Source organism: Pelophylax lessonae, assembly GCF_965119305.1.
Source record: "Pelophylax lessonae genome assembly, chromosome: 5".
NCBI lineage: Eukaryota > Metazoa > Chordata > Amphibia > Anura > Ranidae > Pelophylax > Pelophylax lessonae.
This window is the reverse complement of record NC_138772.1, coordinates 370,126,212-370,140,640: the sequence shown is the minus strand read 5'-3', so window position 1 is coordinate 370,140,640 and position 14,429 is coordinate 370,126,212.

Below are 14,429 nucleotides of genomic sequence, written 5' to 3'. Positions count from 1 at the left end.
ACCCTTAATCACCACTTTCCTCTGTAATGCGTCCCACCTTTCTCTTCAGGTGGTACGCATATACCTTTAAGAACGATGATGTCACTGCTGAGCGCCGCAGAGTGGCCGGTGGTCTCACTCACATTTTTTCGTTCAACCTGCCTTGTTACCCACATGCTTTCAAGCCTGTCTCTCGATCGGAACCTCCAGCCATTCCCTTTACCTGGAGCAGACCGGAACCTCGCTACTGATCCCTGTATCTCACTACCGGATCATTCCTCATCTACTGGACTTCTCTAACTACTAACATTACAAGTGATAAGTACCCCGCAGGGGAACCCTCCATAACCTTATTGCACTATCTACCTATGCACATTAAAGACTGTTACTACCTATCTATACTATCCTATCATCTGCACTGTTACATAGATTGCTAGCTCTTCAGCCTACTACCATCTATCATCTGCACTGCTGCATAGATTGCTAGCTTTCCTGTCTACTACTATCTATCCTTGCACTGGTTTAGTCTATCCTGTATTTGTCATCTGCTGTCCTCACCACCTGTTAGCATACTCGATACTAACCTATCTGCATTCCTAATACCATCTTGAACTCTCCTATACAAAACCTATCAAGTGATTACCATCCTTGTCACTGTTCACACCTGTCCCTTCAGCACATCACCTTCATACTATCATATACATAGTATCACTCCAGGAACATCTCATTGAGTGTGTATATATCTGTATGTTGAAGCTGACAGGCCCACGGTGATGAGTCCTGGAGAGTTGGATCTGGTATTCAACACATCTCTACATGACTACTGAGTGGAGATTTTGCAGCTGCAAATCCAGCCTATACTAAAAACGCAGGAGCGTTACAGATTGAACGAACCCTAAAAATGGATTCAGCAGAATTACCCACTCAAGTGACACAATTAACACAACAAGTAAAAGCGTTAATACTTGCTCTGACTGACGTACAAGAAAAGAATCAGACTCTGACACAGCAGGTAACCCAGCTCTCACGGCTTACTGCTATTCAGCCTCCTGAACCTAAAATAAACCCTCCTCTAGTGTTTACAGGTGATCGGAAAAAATTTTGTGAATTCAAAAACGCATGTCAATTGCTTTTTTTGTTAAAACCTCGTACATACCCCACTGATCAAATAAAAGTCTGTACCGTTATTTCATACCTGACAGGTGATCCACGGGCCTGGGCAGACTCTCTCTTTGAGAGTAATGATCAGATTCTCAACACCTATTCCTTATTCCTAGCGGAACTTGCTAGTTTATACGATGACCCCAATAGGCAGAGTACTGCTGATATTCAGTTGAGGGCCTTAAAACAAGGAAGGAGACCTGTAGAAGACTTTGTATCTGAGTTCAAAAGAGGGACCCTTGATTCAGGGTGGAATGACACATCTTTGCGAACTCAATTCAAACTCAGGTTATTGGAAGCTGTTAAAGACCAGCTCGCCCAAGCGGATTTACCTTGCACCTTGGAGGCCTTGATACAACTTAGTATCAACATCGACAGACGACTGCGAGAAAGAAGGGCTGAAAAGATGGGAATGCCATTGTCTAGTCCTTCTCAGATTTCGGCCGTTGACCCTACTCCCATGGATGTAGGAACCATACGCCCACCTTTAACGACTACTGAACGAGCTAGAAGAACATCCAGAAATCTCTGCATGTACTGCGCATCCTCGGATCATTTGATAAACACCTGTTCCCTTGTCCGCAAAAAAGAGGGTGAGTGTTCACATGTCTTGCTGGGAGGATTAACGACTTCCTTCTCTAACCCCTATCTTTTTGTTCATTTAATATTACAGTGGGACCAAACTAGGATCACCACCAAGGCTATGGTCGACACTGGATCTTGTGGAAACAATATTGATACACGCTTTGTTACCTTAAATAAAATACCTATTATTTCAAAATCTAAGCCTGTTTCTGTTAGTTTCATTAATGGTATTCCACTGTCTTCTGGTCCAATCACCAACCAGACTCAGGCACTCCTTGCCACTACCAACGAATCACATGTGGAGACCATCACCTTTGACATACTATCCTCACCCCATTTTCCTATTATTTTGGGACTTCCCTGGTTACACACACACCAACCAATCATAGATTGGAAAAAAACGGACTTTGGTTTTCCCTTCTCACTATTGTGAGAATACGTGTAACCTCCCATCTTATGGGAAGATTCTGTCTGTGGTGTCTGATGAAATTGCACCACTATGCTATCAGGATCTGTCCGAAGTGTTCCTTGAGAAAAATGCTCAAGTGTTGCCTCCCCATAGGGATTACGATTGCACTATCGATCTACTCCCTAACAGCAAATTGCCTTTCGGTCATGTTTATCCCCTTTCACAGGATGAACTTTCTCATCTCAAGGAATACTTGGATGAGAATGTAACAAAAGGGTTCATAAGACCCTTTACTTCTTCCACTGCTGCAGGACTTTTCTTTGTCCGCAATAAGGATTCCAGTCTCAGGCCTATTATCGATTATAGGCAATTAAACACGATTACGATAAAGGATCGCTATCCTTTGCCGCTCATCCCTGAACTTATTGAACAGGTGCGTGGGGCTACTTATTTCACCAAATTAAACCTGAAAGGGGCATACAACCTAATCCGAATCCGTGACGGGGATGAGTGGAAAACAGCATTCAGAACCAGATACGGACTATTCGAATACCTTGTGATGCCATTCGGGCTATGTAATGCTCCCGCAGCTTTCCAAAGATTCATAAACGACATCTTTAGAGACTTACTTGATGTCTGTGTTGTAGTATACCTAGACGATATACTTATTTATTCTCGATCTATGCCTGAACACATAAAACATGTAAGACTTGTGTTGTCCAGACTGCTCAAACACAGACTATATGTGAAATTAAAAAAATGTCTATTTCATAAAGAAGAAATATTATTTCTAGGATACTTCATATCCAAAACTGGAATTAAGATGGATATGAGTAAGATATCCTGTATTCAAGACTGGCCTATACCAACAACTCGTAAGGCCCTACAGCGATTCCTTGGATTCTCGAACTTCTATAGGAAGTTCATTAAGAACTTTTCCGCTATTGTTAGACCTCTCACACAACTGACAAGTATAAAAAAAACATTCAAATGGTCAGAAGAAGCAAATCAAGCTTTCTGCTTGTTAAAATCAAGCTTTACTTCTGCTCCCATACTACGCCATCCAGACCCATCCCTCCAATATATTCTAGAGGTAGATGCGTCGAATATGGCAGTAGGAGCAGTCCTCTCCCAACGACCAACAAACACTTCATCACTTCACCCAGTTGCTTTCGTTTCAAAATCACTAAGCAGCCCAGAGGTGAATTACCCAGTGGGTGAAAAGGAGTTGCTTGCCATAAAACTGGCACTGAAGAATTGGCGACATCTGCTCGAAGGTACCCAGTTACCAATACTCATATATACAGATCATAAAAACCTTCAATACCTCCAGACTAACAAGACTCTCTCCCACCGGCAGGTACGATGGTCATTATTCTTTTTAAGATTTAATTTCCTAGTGACCTACACGCCTGCAGACAAAAATAAGAAAGCGGATGCGCTATCACGATTAACCGAAGATAACTGCGCCGAAATCCCTTCCATTCCCATAATACCCTATGAACGCATTATTGGTGTTGTCCATTCCTTGAAGGAAGAGATTTTGCACAGTATAAGAATGGATTCACCTCCACCACAACTAAGTACTGATGCAGAAGGCTTCCTCTATTACAATGACAAACTCTACATACCCCCTACTATGCGCACCAAGATTTTGAAGTTATCGCATGATGTGCCCATGGCAGGACATATGGGTATAACGAAAACCTTTAATTTGCTCACCAGGCAGTTTTGGTGGCCTGATATGAAGACGTCTGTACAAAAATTTGTTTCTTCATGTGACATCTGTGCAAGGTCCAAAATTGACACTACAAAACCATCTGGACTACTTTGTAGTCTACCAATACCCCAGGTTCCATGGGAAGTTGTATCCTTAGATTTCATAGTAGAACTACCACCCTCTAAAGGATTTAATACCATCCTAGTGTCAGTGGACCACTTGACAAAGATGTCACATTTCATTGCTATCCGTAGACTACCTTCATCTAAACAAACATCAGAACTACTGATGAAACATGTGTTTAAGTTGCATGGAATTCCAAAAACTCTTTTGTCCGACCGTGGTTCACAATTCATCTCTAAATTTTGGCAAGCACTTTGTCAAATTTTACGCATTGAGCGAAAGCTCACTTCTCCCTACCATCCTCAGACCAACGGACAGACTGAAAGAGTCAACCAGTGCATTGAGCAATATCTACGTTGCTACACATCATACTTGCAGGATGATTGGGTGGATCTCCTTCCTCTAGCAGAATTTGCTTACAACAACGCAACCCACAGTACCACGAAGAAAAGTCCGTTCTACTTGAACTATGGGTTTCATCCCACTCTTCTTCCACCACGCATCCTGCCATCGAGTAACCCAGTAGCCTCGGATTACCTTTCCCAAATAAAAGACTCTTTGGGCTTACTCAATACCACTATATCACACGCTCACATTCAACAACAAAAAATACTACGACCTTCGTAGAAGACCTTCTCCTCAGTATGCTATTGGGGACCTTGTTTGGCTATCGACAAAGAACTTAAGATTAAAAATCCCTAGCAAGAAGCTTGGACCTTTATTTTTGGGACCCTTCCCAATTAAAAAACTTATCGGAAAAGCTGCAGTACAGCTCACCCTACCAGCAGATCTCAAGATCCATCCCATCTTCCATGTGTCGCTACTGAAGCCCCATGTTCCTAACCAAGGAATAAGGCCTACCATCTTGCCTCCACCTTCAATACAAGTTGAAGGCGGAGAAGAGTATGAGATCAAGGAAATTTTGGATTCTCGCATCCATAGAGGAAGACTCCAGTATCTCATAAGATGGAAGAACTATGGACCCCAAGAAGACACCTGGCTAGATACCTCTGATATTCATGCACCTAGACTTATACGGAACTTCCACTCGAAACACCCAGAGAAACCTGTCCTATAGGCCTTCCAGAGCCGGCCTTAAGGGGGGGGGGGTACTGTAAGGTTCTGGTACCTCCGGTACCCTTAATCACCACTTTCCTCTGTAATGCGTCCCACCTTTCTCTTCAGGTGGTACGCATATACCTTTAAGAACGATGATGTCACTGCTGAGCGCCGCAGAGCGGCTATTTCCACCGCCGGCGGTCTCACTCACATTGTTCATTCAACCTGCCTTGTTACCCACATGCTTTCAAGCCTGTCTCTCGATCGGAACCTCCAGCCATTCCCTTTACCTGGAGGAGACCGGAACCTCGCTACTGATCCCTGTATCTCACTACCGGATCATTCCTCATCTACTGGACTTCTCTAACTACTAACATTACAAGTGATAAGTACCCCGCAGGGGAACCCTCCATAACCTTATTGCACTATCTACCGATGCACATTAAAGACTGTTACTACCTATCTATACTATCCTATCATCTGCACTGTTACATAGATTGCTAGCTCTTCAGCCTACTACCATCTATCATCTGCACTGCTGCATAGATTGCTATCTTTCCTGTCTACTACTATCTATCCTTGCACTGGTTTAGTCTATCCTGTATTTGTCATCTGCTGTCCTCACCACCTGTTAGCATACTCGATACTAACCTATCTGCATTCCTAATACCATCTTGAACTCTCCTATACAAAACCTATCAAGTGATTACACTCCTTGTCACTGTTCACACCTGTCCCTTCAGCACATCACCTTCATACTATCATATACATACTATCACTCCAGGAACATCTCATTAAGTGTGTATATATCTGTATGTTGAAGCTGACAGGCCCACGGTGATAAGTCCTGGAGAGTTGGATCTGGTATTCAACACATCTCTACATGACTACTGAGTGGAGATTTTGCAGCTGCAAATCCAGCCTATACTAAAAACGCAGGAGCGTTACACTGGGTGAGGTCGGTATCCATCGCTATTCTGCACAAGGTACGGAAAAGTCCCATGGGATCCATGCCTGGTTCATTTTAATGAACGTGAGCTTGTCCACATTGTCTCTGGACAGGCGGCTGCGCTTGTCTGTGATAACGCCCCCAGCCGTGCTAAATACCCGTTCAGATAATACACTGGCTGCAGGGCACGCCAGTACCTCCAAGGCGTAAAGGGCAAGCTCAGGGCATGTGCCCAACTTGGAGACCCAGAAGTTGAAGGGGGCAGACCCGTCATTCAGTACGTCTAGGCGTGTGCACACATACTGCTCCACCATGTTGGTGAAATGCTGCCTCCTGCTAAGACGTTCCATATGAGCTGCTGGTGCTGCTGTTTGTTGTGGCGTGCTGACAAAGCTTTTCCACATTTCGGCCATGCTAACCCTGCCTTCTGAGGTGCTGGCGGTGCCCTGGTTGCATTGGCGACCTCTTCCTCCTCCTCTGCCTTGTGCTTCCACTGGAATGCCAGCAACATCGCGTCTACCAGCGTGCGCTTGTACTCACGCATCTTGCGATCGCGCTCCAGTGAGTGAATTAAGGACGGTACGTTGTCCTTGTAACGGGGATCCAGCAGCGTGGCCACCCAGTAATCAGCACAAGTTAGAATGTGGGCAACTCGGCGGTCGTTGTGGAGACACTGCAGCATGTAATCGCTCATGTGTGCCAGGCTGCCCAGAGGCAACGAAAGGCTGTCCTCTGTGGGAGGTGTATCGTCTGTGTCCTCTGTATCCCCCCAGCCACGCACCAGTGATGGCCATGAGCTGGCCTGGGTGCCACCCTGCTGTGAACATGGTTCCACTCCTCCTCCAGCTCCTCCTCCTCATCCTCCTCATCCTCCAGAACTGTGCCCCTGCTGGACAATTGTGTCCCTGGCGTTTGTGTGTGCAGGAACCCACCCTCGGAGCCCCTTGTGAATGACTGCCCTGAAAGCCTTGGAAATGTTACCTCTTCATCCTCCTCCTCCTCCGCATCCTGTGCCACATCCTCTTCCATCATCGCCCGAATTGTTTTTCAAGGAGGCATAGAAGTGGGATAGTTAAGCTGACAACGGCGTCATCGGCACTGGCCATGTTGGTGGAGTACTCAAAACAGCGCAACAAGGCACACAGGTCTCGCATGGAGGCCCAGTTATTGGTGGTGAAGTGGTGCTGTTCCGCAGAGCGACTCACGCGTGCGTGCTGCAGTTGAAACTCCACTATGGCCTGCTGCTGCTCGCACTGTCTTTCCAGCATGTGCAAGGTGGAGTTCCACCTTGTGGGCACGTCACATATGAGGCGGTGAGCGGGAAGGCCGAAGTTACGCTGCAGCGCTGACAGGCGAGCAGCAGCAGGGTGAGAACACCCAAAGTGCGCACAGACGGCCCGCAATTTCTGCAGCAGCTCTGACATTTCGGGGTAGTTTTTAAGGAACCTCTGCACCACCAAATTCAGCACATGCGCCAGGCAAGGGATGTGCGTCAAACTGGCTAGGCCCAGAGCTGCTATGAGATTTCGCCCGTTATCGCACACCACCAGGCCGGGCTTGAGGCTCGCTGGCAGCAACCACTCATTTGTCTGCTGTTCCATGCTCCTCCACAACTCCTGCGCGGTATGTGGTTTTTCCCCCAAACAGGCAAGTTTTAAAACTGCCTGCTGTCGTTTACCCCTGGCCGTGCTGAAGTTGGTGGTGAAGGTGTTACGCTGTCCAGGTGAGGAGGCGGTAGAGGATGAGGAAGCGGAGTAGGAGGAGTTAGGAACAGGAGGCAAACTGAAGCGCCCTGCAATCCTCGGTGGTGGAAGGACATGCGCCAAATTGCTATCCGCCTCAGGCCCATCCGCCACTGCATTTACCCAGTGTGCCGTTAGGGACCGTGCTTACTGGTCCACGTATCGGTAGTTAGGTGGACCTTGGCACAGATGGCGTTGCGCAGTGCACACCTGATTTTTTCCCCCACTTGGTTGTGCAGGGAAGGGATGGCTTGCCTGGAAAAGTAGTGGCGGCTGGGCACGACATACTGTGGGACAGCCACCGACATAAGGTTTTTAAAACTGTGCGTCTCCACCAGACGGAATGACAGCATTTCAAAGGCCAAGAATTTTGAAATGCTGGCATTCAGGGCCAGGGATCGCGGGTGGGTAGGGGGTACTTCCTCTTCCTCTCAAGTGTTTGGGAGATGGAAAGCTAAACGCTTCCACGGGACATTGTGGAGATGGTTGGTGACCCAGGTGGTGGTGTTGCTGACAGATCATCTGTTTGCGGGGTGGCAGGTGTCGGTATCACTACAGATGTGGCTGGAGCGGCCGAGACTGCAGCAGAAGAAGAAGCAGGATGAGCCAGAGACGTTTCTTGGTTTTGAAGGTGTCTACTCCACTGCAGCTCGTGCTTTGCACTTAGATGCCTGATCATGCAGGTTGTGCTCAGGTTGAGAAGGTTTATGCCTCGTTTCAGGCTCTGATTGCACAGGGTGCAAACCACTCGTGTCCTGTCATCAGCACATTTTCTAAAGAACTTCCAAGCTAGAGAACTCCTTTGAGCTGGCTTTGGTGCGCTCGTTCCCTTGCTGCGTTGGGCAGTAGCAGGCGTAGTGTCTAGGGCACGGCCGCTCCGCTTCTGCACCCTGCTCCCTCTTCTGCTGTGCTGGTTGCTCTGTGCGACCACCGCTTCTTCCTCCAAACTACTCAGGTCACCTGCATGACCTTCATTCCATGTGGGGTCGAGGACCTCACCGTCCTCCACATCATCTTCCACCCAGTCTTTACCCCTGCCCTCCTTGTCGGTCTCCACAATTCTGAACGCCGCAGCAGTTGGCACCTGTGTTTCGTCATCATCGGAGACGTGCTGCGATGGTCCTTGCATGTACTCATCTTGAGAAATAAGTGGTTGGGCATCGCTGCACTCAATCTCTTCCACTTCTGGGGCAGGGCTAGGTGGATGGCCCTGGGAAACGCTGCTGAGTCATCAAAAAGAAGAAGAGACTGCTGTATGGCTTGGGGCTCAGACTACTTGCCTGATTTCCAAGGGGGTGAGGTGAAAGACGGTTGGACATTGGCTGTGTGACGAGACCCTTGCTCGCCCTGTCCGCTCTCCCGACACTCCTCTGTTTCTAGTCAGTCAGCTTGCAGATCACATCGTCTGATGGTTCGGTCAACCAAGGATCCGGGATCCGAACTACAGCTATGTGCCGTTCGGAATCCATTACAACAAACACCAAGCAGGCTGTATGTAAGTTCAAGCAGGAAGACAATTTATTGGAAGAACACAGCACACTTTATACAGAAAGTGGAATATCCATGCAAATGAGGGCTTGAAATGAGTCAACAGGGATTGGTCAGATAGCTTTGACCAATGCAAATGAGGGCTTGAAAATGAGTCAGTAGTGATTGGTCAGATAACTTTGACCAATGCAAGGAGACAGAAGCCCCAGGGGGCAATCAATGTACACAATAGTCAGACACAGAACAATGGTTGTCTAACGAGCCCTGAATACACATTACTCTGTGTCAATACCTCCCTTAGCAGACCACAGGTGCTGTCATTAGCATTAGCCCACCTGACAATAGTTGAATGGGGAGCCACCCCAGACAGTCCGGCTCCTCAGAACTTCCTGGGATGACCATATTAGGAGAGGGCTTCCTGCTCAGAAACCTCATGGCAAAGGGAACAATTGACCTTGCTGACAAAAATGACGCAATTCAACCCCTCACCCATCTGTCCTTAAATTCCAGTGATGGTGAACACCATCACAGGCTGCAGGTGCCAACTCTGACCTTTCTGCAGTAGACTGGGTGGGAGACAATGTGAAGGAACTGGAGGCACTGTCAGCAACCCAATCTACTATCGCCTGTACTTCTTCAGGCCTCATCACGTCTAGAGGCGCATTATGCCCTACCAAATACTGCTGCAGGTTCTGTCGCCTACTAACACTTGAGGAAGGTGTTTCACTTGTGCGTGTAGCTGGCACAGATCGACCACGTCCTCTCCTTGCAACAGGAGCTCTACCAGCAGCACCACGACCCAGGCCACGGCCCCTATTTGACGGTCTCCTCAAATTTCTGTAATTTATGATCTTGCCCTAGAAAGGTGTTTATTGAATAGCGGAACAAAACAACAACAGTATCGCACGGGTGTATCTGACAGTCAAATATGCAAACTATGCCGCAATTTAATGTTTTTTACCCCAAAAGGGTGTATATTGAATAGCGGAATAGGAAAAATGATAAAAAACGGTGTATCTCACACATACAAACACAGACTAGGCCCCGATTAAAATTTTTTGTACCCTAAAGGGAGGATGAGGAGTAGGAGGAGTTGGGAACAGGAGGCAAACTAAAGCGCCCTGCAATCCTTGGCGGTGGAAGGAGATGCGCCAAACAAATTTAAAAGGTGTATCTCACACGTACCGATACAGACTATGCCGTAATTTAATTTTCTTACACTCCAAAAGGGTGTATATTGAATAGCGGAATAGGAAAAATGTTATAATACAGTGTATCTCACACGTACAAACACAGACTAGGCCCCGATTACAATTTTTTGTACCCTAAAGGCAGGATGAGGAAGAGGAGTAGGAGGAGTTGGGAACAGGAGGCAAACTGAAGCGCCCTGCAATCCTCGGCGGTAGAAGGAGATGCGCCAAACAAATTTAAAAAGGTGTATCTCACATGTACCGATACAGGCTATCCCGCAATTTAATTTTTTACACTCAAACAGGGTGTATATTGAATAGCGGAATAGGACAAATTTTACAAAACGGTGTATCTCACACGTACAAACACAAACTAGGCCCCGATTACAATTTTTTGTACCCTAAAGGCAGGATGAGGAAGATGAGTAGGAGGAGTTGGGAACAGGAGGCAAACTGAAGCGCCCTGCAATCCTCGGCGGTAGAAGGAGATGCGCCAAACAAATTTAAAAAGGTGTATCTCACATGTACCGATACAGACAATCCCGCAATTTAATTTTTTACACTCAAACAGGGTATATATTGAATAGCAGAATAGGACAAATTTTACAAAACGGTGTATCTCACACGTACAAACACAATCTAGGCCCCGATTACAATTTTTTGTACCCTAAAGGCAGGATGAGGAGTAGGAGGAGTTCGGAACAGGCAGGAGGCAGACTCAAGCACCCTCAAATCCTCGGCAGTATGAGATGCGCCCCAAAAATTGGAAAGGTGTATCTCAAACGTACCGACACAGACTATCCCGCAATTTAATTGTTTATACCCAAAGGTTTTGATTAAATAGCTGAGTAGAAAATAGGATATCAAAAGGTGTATGTATCTCACACGTACCGACACAGACTATCCCGCAATTTAATTGTTTTTACCCAAAGGTGTAGATTAAATAGCGGAATAGAAAATATTATCAAAAAAAGTGTATGTATCTAACACGTACAGAACCAGACTAGTCCCCAATTACTATTTTTTGTACCCCCAAAGGCAGGATGAGGAGTAGGAGGAGTTTGGAACAGGCAGCACCCTCAAATCTTCAGAAGTATGAGATGAACCCCAAAAATTGGAAAGGTGTATCTCACACGTACCAACACAGACTATCCCACAATTTAATTGTTTATACCCAAAGGTTTTTATTGAATAGCGGAATAGAAAATATGATCAAAAAAGTGTATGTATCTCACACGTACACAACCAGACTAGGCCCCAATTACTATTTTTGTACCCCCAAAGGCAGGATGAGGAGTAGGAGGAGTACGGAACAGGCAGCACCCTCAAATCTTCAGAAGTATGAGATGAACCCCAAAAATTGGAAAGGTGTATCTCACACGTACCAACACAGACTATCCCGTAATTTAATTGTTTATACCCAAAGGTTTTTATTGAATAGCGGAATAGAAAATATTATCAAAAAAAGTGTATGTATCTCACACGTACACAACCAGACTAGGCCCCAATTACTATTTTTTGTACCCCTAGAGGCAGGATGAGGAGTAGGAGGAGTTTGGAACAGGCAGCACCCTCAAATCTTCAGAAGTATGAGATGAACCCCAAAAATTGGAAAGGTGTATCTCACACGTACCAACACAGACTATCCCGCAATTTAATTGTTTATACCCAAAGGTTTTTATTGAATAGCGGAATAGAAAATACGATCAAAAAAAGTGTATGTATCTCACACGTACACAACCACACTAGGCCCCAATTACTATTTTTTGTACCCCTAAAAGGCAGGATGAGGAGTAGGAGGAGTTTGGAACAGGCAGCACCCTCAAATCTTCAGAAGTATGAGATGAACCCCAAAAGTTGGAAAGGTGTATCTCACACGTACCAACACAGACTATCCCGCAATTTAATTGTTTATACCCAAAGGTTTTTATTGAATAGCGGAATAGAAAATATTATCAAAAAAAGTGTATGTATCTCACACGTACACAACCAGACTAGGCCCCAATTACTATTTTTTGTACCCCCAAAGGCAGGATGAGGAGTAGGAGGAGTACGGAACAGGCAGCACCCTCAAATCTTCAGAAGTATGAGATGAACCCCAAAAATTGGAAAGGTGTATCTCACACGTACCAACACAGACTATCCCGCAAATTAATTGTTTATACCCAAAGGTTTTTATTGAATAGCGGAATAGCAAATATTATCAAAAAAAGTGTATGTATCTTACACGTACACAACCAGACTAGGCCCCAATTACTATTTTTTGTACCCCCAAAGGCAGGATGAGGAGTAGGAGGAGTACGGAACAGACAGCACCCTCAAATCCTCAGAAGTATGAGATGAACCCCAAAAATTGGAAAGGTGTATCTCACATGTACCAACACAGACTATCCCGCAATTTAATTGTTTATACCCAAAGGTTTTTATTGAATAGAGGAATAGAAAATATGATCAAAAAAAGTGTATGTATCTCACACGTACACAACCACACTAGGCCCCAATTACTATTTTTTGTACCTCTAAAAGGCAGGATGAGGAGTAGGAGGAGTTTGGAACAGGCAGCACCCTCAAATCTTCAGAAGTATGAGATGAACCCCAAAAATTGGAAAGGTGTATCTCACACGTACCAACACAGACTATCCCGCAATTTAATTGTTTATACCCAAGGGTTTTTATTGAATAGCGGAATAGAAAATATGATATAAAATTGGTGTGATTTATCAATAGCACATGTGAACAGCAGTGTCTTATATCATTCAGCTCTGCTGCAGGCCACAATTAAATTTTTTTAACCCAAGGCTGTATATTGAATAGTGGAATAGAAAAAAGTGTATGATTTTTGAAACCACTCAATAATAGCACATGTGAACACTGAACACAGCAGTGTATGATCAGAGTCAGCACAGCACAGCTGAAGGAAAAACACTGCACACAGTGACTGATAGAAAAATACTTTTCTCCCTCCTCCTCCTCAGTGGGCAAAAAAGATTGTGTTCACTGCACCCCACACACAGCAAAATCTATGTGGACCACTGACACCTGCCTATCTCCAGCCTCTCCCTAAAAGGATTGATAGGATTGAACGGCGAACGCGAACAACGGCAAATGTTCGCGAACCGGCGAACCGGGCGAACCGCCATAGAGTTCAATAGGCAGGCGAATTTTAAAACACACAGGGACTCTTTCTGGCCACAATAGTGATGGAAAAGTTGTTTCAAGGGGACTAACACCTGGACTGTGGCATGCCGGAGGGGGATCCATGGCAAAACTCCCATGGAAAATTACGTAGTTGACGCAGAGTCGGGTTTTGATCCATAAAGGGCATAAATCACCTAACATTCCTAAATTGTTTGGAATAACGTGCTTTAAAACATCCAGTGTGTGAATACAATCAGGTATGATGTTTTATCGGTCAAGTAGTGTAAGGGTTACGCCCGTCGCCCGCTTCACAGTGACAGACCAAACTCTGACAGACCAAACTCCCCGTTTAACAGTCAGTCAGTCCATTTGCACAACCGCAAACTCCCCATTTGCACAAGGTTGGATACCAAGCTAGCCATGTCCCGTTCCTTGTCCTCACTGACATCATTGAAGGTCTCTTCCTCCACCCAGCCACGTACAACACCAAGGGTCCCCGAAAGGTGGGAACAAGCCCCCTGGGACGCCTGCTGTGGCTGGTATTCCACCTCCTCAAAGCCACCTTCCTCCTCTGACTTCTCTTCTTCAGACTCCTCTCTCTGTGTTGCCACAGGTCCAGCAATTGACAACGACAAGGCTGCTTCTGGTGGTGATGGGGAGTGGACCACAACTCTTCCTCTTCATGCTCATCTACAGTCTGATCCAGTACTCTTATCAGGGCACGCTCCAGAAAAAACGCATATGGGATGAGGTCGTTGATGTTGCCTTGGGTTCGACTGACCACCAGGGTTGTCACCTCCGCAAAAGGACGCATGAGCCTACAGCCATTGTTCATGAGCATTCAGTAACGCGGCCAAAAAATACCCAGCTCCGCAGAAAGAATGAA